The sequence below is a fragment of the Microtus ochrogaster genome, chromosome 4 (assembly GCF_000317375.1).
Source record: "Microtus ochrogaster isolate Prairie Vole_2 chromosome 4, MicOch1.0, whole genome shotgun sequence".
NCBI classification, from domain to species: Eukaryota; Metazoa; Chordata; class Mammalia; order Rodentia; family Cricetidae; genus Microtus; species Microtus ochrogaster.
In genome coordinates, this window is record NC_022011.1 from 24,994,177 (window position 1) to 25,000,311 (window position 6,135).

General features: G+C 46.3%; 2 protein-coding genes across 2 annotated transcripts in view; one reads left to right on the forward strand and one right to left on the reverse strand.

Annotated features, from left to right (window-relative positions):
* The window catches only part of Cmc2 (C-X9-C motif containing 2), a 23,543-nt gene extending 19,923 nt beyond the window's left edge, over nucleotides 1-3,620 (reverse strand). The window contains exon 1 of the mRNA XM_005345729.1: nucleotides 3,522-3,620. The gene's annotated coding sequence lies outside the window, so the exon portion shown is untranslated. The remainder of the gene's footprint in view (nucleotides 1-3,521) is intronic.
* Nucleotides 3,621-3,914: 294 nt separating this feature from the next.
* Cenpn (centromere protein N) overlaps nucleotides 3,915-6,135 on the forward strand; it is a 25,461-nt gene continuing 23,240 nt past the window's right edge. Inside the window, exon 1 of the mRNA XM_005345730.3 lies at nucleotides 3,915-3,960. The gene's annotated coding sequence lies outside the window, so the exon portion shown is untranslated. The remainder of the gene's footprint in view (nucleotides 3,961-6,135) is intronic.

Genomic DNA, 6,135 nt, shown 5'->3' on the forward strand with positions numbered 1-6,135 from the left:
GCAAATCTCAGGACAGCCTAGGCTACACAGCAAATCTCAGGACAGCCTAGGCTACACAGCAAATCTCAGGACAGCCTAGCCTACATAGCAAGATGGTCTCAAAAAGGGAATGAAATGGACCAGCTTCATCAGTGATGGGTGTTGCCTGCACAAGGCAGCTCACCAGTGTCTAACTCTAGTTCTGGGGGTTCCAACGCCCTCTTCTGACCTCTACCAGCCCTGCACATATATTGTGTGGAGAAATCCCTCATACATAGAAAATAGATTTTGTTTTCAAAAAGGGGAAAATGAAAACAGAATTACTACATGAGGTAGCAATTCCGCGCCTAGAAATACCCCCAAAGAACTGCAGGCAGCGTCTAAAAGAGACAGCAAAACACCCACATGTACAGCAGGTCATTCCCAACACCAAAACAAGCAAACAAACAGTGAAGTGCTACCGTGGTCACACACAATGGAATACCAGTAAGCCTTAAAAGGAAATGAACTACATACTGCAACGTGGATGAAGTTGGGGATAGGCAGAAGAAAATATTCCTGTCTCAAAAAAAAAAAAAAAATGAAGGAAAGAAAGAAAGAAAAGAGAAAGCACAGCACAATGGCACTGCCTGAAATACTTAGTCCGCACGTTAAGACATGTCTCTATTTTCAGACAATATTTACAAAAGGTTACATTCATGTTCACAGAAACAAAAATCAAGCCACTGGTTGTACGGGACTAAAGATGAAAATGAGGGTTAATTTGTAAATGGACACAAACAAATCTCTTAGAGCAGCGGTTCTCAACCTGTGGGTCACAACCCTTTGGAGCCACCTATCAGATATCCTGCACATCAGATAGTTATATTATGATTCATAACAGTAGCAAAATCACAGCTATGATGTAGCATGAAATAATTTTATAGTTGGGGGTCACCACAACATGAGGGACTGTACTAAAGGGTCACAGAATTAGGAAAGTCGAGAACCACTGCCTTAGAGTAATGAAAATGTTCTAAAATTGAGTCCTGGTAATGGCTGCACAATTTTACACTTACTAATATCACTAAATTCGCTTACAATGGGCAAATTTTATGGTATGCACATTTTATACAAAAATTTTTTATATAAAAAGTCTGAGAAATGTGTGTGTGTGTATCTGAAATTCTCAAACTGCCTACCTCATTCCCAACAAATACAAAAGAAAACCTAAATAAATAATTCCCAAGTACTAAAGCATAGCCACTATCTTAAGTTGCAATTATATCTGCTCACTGTTCAATTCAGTAGCTACTAAACACACATCCACACCACAGCTAAAGAGCACAAATCAAGCAGTCCCACCCAGCTAAGGATTTGAAAGGGAAAACAGAAACACAGCCAAGTTCAGATTTTCTTTGTTCTGCACTGACTACGTGTCGCCTTAATGACACAAACTATATGCCTCAGAGTGTTAAGTTCGACATAGTTCATCAATGTAAGTCATCAGCTTATGTTATGGTGTTAATCACCAGAAGCTATCATGTATAGCAATGTAATAGAATGTAGAAGGAGTTAATCTTCTTTTCAACTCACTTATTTTTTTCTGCAAGTACATGGATTTGCCACCTAGAAAATGATTTGAATGTTTTGTTTCAAAAATGTACTTGTCAAAATATTTTTGCACATTCTGATCAAGCAGTCCTCAAATTTGTTCCTTCACGGTTCAAATGCAAATTTAAGATGTTCAGAAACAGCTTTTCTAATTAGCAAAGCAGACACATGGTCTCCAACTTTTGATGGCCCACCTTATAATTCCTCGACTTCAATTCGTGAAAAGATGACACACATTGGGAACCTGTTGTTCTGACCTGAAGCTTTTCATAAACTACCAATATACAGACCAATGTTGTCCTGTCTCATGGTGCTGAGTAGTGTGAACCAGTCCAGCCCCAGAGTTGCACAGTGTAGAGAAAATACCAATGCACTAAAGTATACTGGGGTGGCTACTACTTTTTTGAAGGATTATGTTTTCTGTTTTCACATTCTTTTCATGTTTGCAAAATGCATATGCGTGTATGCATGAGTGGTGAGCCCACAAGTGTTTTATAAATGCACAGCAGACATCTACTGGACTAATCCACGGGAAGTGTTTATGTACACATCCCCTTGGACTAGCCCGTTTTTGCAGAGCTACGGGAAAACCTGTCTTTTGGATAAGTCACTCTCAATTCTGTAGAAATCCTTTGAAACCATGGCATTTCTACCTTCTGTAGTATCCTAGCAGGGTATAAAACTGAACTCCCCCGCCCCAAGAGTAACTGGATACCTTCCCCACAGAGTGAAGCCCTGATATGAAAGTATTCACTCAGCCAAACCTTTGTTCTTAGAGCCAAAACCTGCTCCCCACAGACTGTCGTAACAGTCACATTGCCTACTACCTTGAATTCCATCAAACTGCTTCTCAAGAAATAGATCGCCTCTGCATCCTTCCGGAACAATGTTACCAGCACCAGGGCAGCAGGTAAGCATTCTGCCAAGTCAAGGGAACTTGAGAGAAATAATAATGATGATGATGATGATGATGATGATGATGATGATGATGATCAGTTCTCACACTCATAATTGAACAGAAGCTTGTGAGGGAGTAGTCTAGTAAGTGTATATAGTGAAATGTACAATAAATGTTTGCTGAATATTGATATTACTACTGAAGAGGATGAAAAGACGCTCATTTTGACTTTGCTCAACCAAACCAATACAAAGGGTTAAATGTAAAAGACAGAACGGAAGTTACAAGTGAATCCCTTTTGCCAATGCAAAGTTGTAGACATTTAAAGTGGGTTTACACACTTTCACGTAGTCCAGCCTGGCTCGAACTCCCTATGTACCTGAGGATGGCGCTGAACTCCTGACCCTGACCCCTGCCTCCACCTCCCCAGTACTGGGATTAAGGCACGAGCCACCATACCAAGCTTGTTGTGTGTGTGTGTGTGTGTGTGTGTGTGTGTGTGTGTGTGTGTGTGTAATTTCGCAAAGTTTTAGCAGAGGTTTCTAATATTTCGACTCTACATACATCTATTGTGAAAACATAATCACAATGGTCCTCGAAGCCTATAAAACGGACACGAAACGTAACTTTCCTTGCCCAGCGTACCGTGGAGATCCTTGTGGATACCCTCATCACCAGCCAGTTAACTGACTTTTCTGTACAAGAACTTTCAGGGCAGCTAAAACTCACACTACCAGATGCCCGTTTCTGCAGGCAGATCCCTAGACGAGTGTCACGTATCTCCAAAAGCGCTGAGACAGGGGAAGCGCACTCTATAAGACGTGTGCTCCAGATCGCAAAGCCAAGAGCGGCTGCGAGCTGTCACACTCCGTAGAGGGTGACGGCCGCGGGTCACCAACCGAGTGTCCCCAGCAAAGGTCCAAGGACAAGGACGTGGGTGTACCCTAGCCGCCTCAGCATCCCGCCTAGCGCGGCGTGGGAACCCGAAGAGCCGTGTCTTCGCGCCGCAGGCTCCCAGAGGCCCCGAAGCTGAGGCCCGCCCGACACTCACCGCAGCTCGGCCCCCACGGCAAATACTGAGAAAAGTCACGGACTTAGAGCACGCAGCTCAGCCGAGTGGACGGCCCTGTCCCGCCTCTCTGCGCATGCGCCGCCCGGCGTGCACCGCCCCGCCTGGATCGAGCCACTGTCCGAGGCTAAGGGGGATCAAGGGCTGGTTCACCACGCTCGGCCTGGGCATCAGACAACAAGGACTGCAAAGAGGAATTCTAGACAGAGATGAGTTTTATTTAGCTGATCCTGATCCTGAGTAGAGCGACTCTGGGGACCTGACGCGTTTCCCATCGGGGCGCCCACTACCACGTCCCCCACCACACCGGGAGCAGTGCGGAGGCCTGGCCCGGTGGGCGGGGCCAGAGCAGCCATTGGCGGCTTCGAAAGCGCCGCGGCGGGAAGGGCTGCAGACGCGGCGGACGATTTAGACAGGCCAGGTAGGCTTCAGCGACGCGCGTTGGGACCCGGAGGGTGGAGAGAGGACTAAGAGAGCCAGCCCCCAGTCCTCTACCGGGGCCCTGTCACCGCGCAGTACCGCCGCGGGACCTTGGCCTGAGACTAGTGGAGCCCGAGACTGGAGCAAGAGGACGGTGATGCGCGCCCGTGGCGTCACGTCCGCCCGGAGTGGGGCGGGACTTTACGTGCCGTTTGGGATCTGCGCTGCGATCTACAGCTCTGTCTGCTGGAAGGTGGCTCTGCTTTGAGACGCAGGGCTCCATCGGGGCATTGGCTCTCTAGCCCTTGCGTTGCGTGTTTTTCGTCCTGTTGGTTTACTCCTTATGCCCCCTGCGCTTCTAATGGATTGCTTCCCGAGGCATCTTTTCTGTCACCTGTTTATTCAACAACTGTCATAGCACCTACTGTGGTAAAGCGCCAGAAGATAGGAGTTGACACAGTTACAGGGGAAACGTTCACTCAAGGGCTTGCTAACTTTGCCGATATTTTACGCCCCTTTCTGTCATTTCTTCGAGGAATGACATTCTGCAAGCCACTCAGAATTAAGAATCTTCAGAAGTGCTAAGGAATGTTATATCTCATCTTTTGGGCACCCCACCCTGAATGACCTGACCTCGTCTGATTTAGAAGGGTCAAGCCTGGTTAGTACAGGGATGGGAGAAATGCCTGCTTTGTATATACCCTCCTCGTTTACCTTATCAGTGCCCATGAAAGCCCTCCCAGATGTTCTTCGTGGATGAAGTGTTGGCTTGATAGTTGACAGACTATGAACCCCAAATCCTTGCCATACCATACCCATTGTGCTTAGGGGTAGTATCTCCATCCTTCGTCCTTCAGGCATTTGTCAAGTGCATATGAGATGGCCCTTGACTGGACTCCCTGGATGACTTGATTGACAGGCACTGAAATTGTTAGGGTCGGGCTGGTGAGATTGCTCAGAGGTTAAGAGCACTGGCTGCGCTTTCAGAGGTCCTGAGTTCAATTCCCAGAACCACATTTTGGTGCACAGCCATCTGTTGTGGGATCTGGTGCCCCCTTCTGGCCTGCAGGCATGCATGCAGGTGGAACACTATAGATAATAAATTTTAAAAAAGAAAAGAAATTGTTGAGATCAGAGCCTGGGTCCGGGCAGCCCTAACAAGCTAGGCTCAGTGGCCATCCTCATTATGCTAATTAACAGGACAAGTCACAATGAAAAGCAAAGAAAAGAGATTTATCCAGTGTGACCACACTGGAAAGAACAAAGAGGCCCGGTGATCCACCCCCACCAAGTTCACCTCTGGTGTCCAGACTTGAGACAGACGTTTAAACAGAGAGCAGCAGGTATACAACACTCAGCAGTCCTGGTCACAGTGTGGTCCTGCCCATCTCTGAGCCAGTGTGTCCTGGTGTCAGTCTCTCCTGCAGGAGTGACTGACAAGTTGCCAGAAAAGCACCTCTGCCGGCCCCAGGTGTCAGCCTTTCCTTCTGCCATTGTGTTCCTGGATGAGTTACATTTTCTTGTTATCTGTTGTCTCAAAAGGGACTCTCCTTAGAATGACCTTACTCCTGCCAGGACAGTAACAGTGCTGTAGATGTTACTGACAAAGTAATGAATAAGGCAAACATAGTCCCTGTCTTGAGCACACACAAAAAATTATTGTAGCTGTGATAAAATAATAAAGCTGATGGCAGGTGGCTCTGTAAAGACAGTAAGCACTGGAAGGTCGTAAAATAACTTTTTATTGGATGGTTGCAATAAGTTTCCGGGGAGAGACTAGGCTGAGTGCTGAATTACAGCAAGAACCTTCTAGCTAAGGGTTGCTGCAAATACAATACCCTATCCCCAGAAGGATCCTTTAGTCTTACAGGAACTGAGACACGGTGTAGCTGAAGAGGTGGGCCTGCAGAAGTAGCTCAGTGGTAGAGTATGTGCCTCAGGGAAGGCCCAGAATTCCGTCCTCAAATCCACGTGCAGAAACGAAGAAAATTAGGGAGAGGTAGGCAGAAGGAAGGAAGCAAGGGCCAGGTCATACGTGGTCTTGTAGACCATGCTGAAGGTTTTGGTTTTGACCTTTAAGGAAAAACAGTCTCATAACTAAACAATACAGCAAATGATACTCCATTTTCACAACCTTAATTCAGCTTTTTTTTTTTTTTTTTTTTTTTTTTTTTTT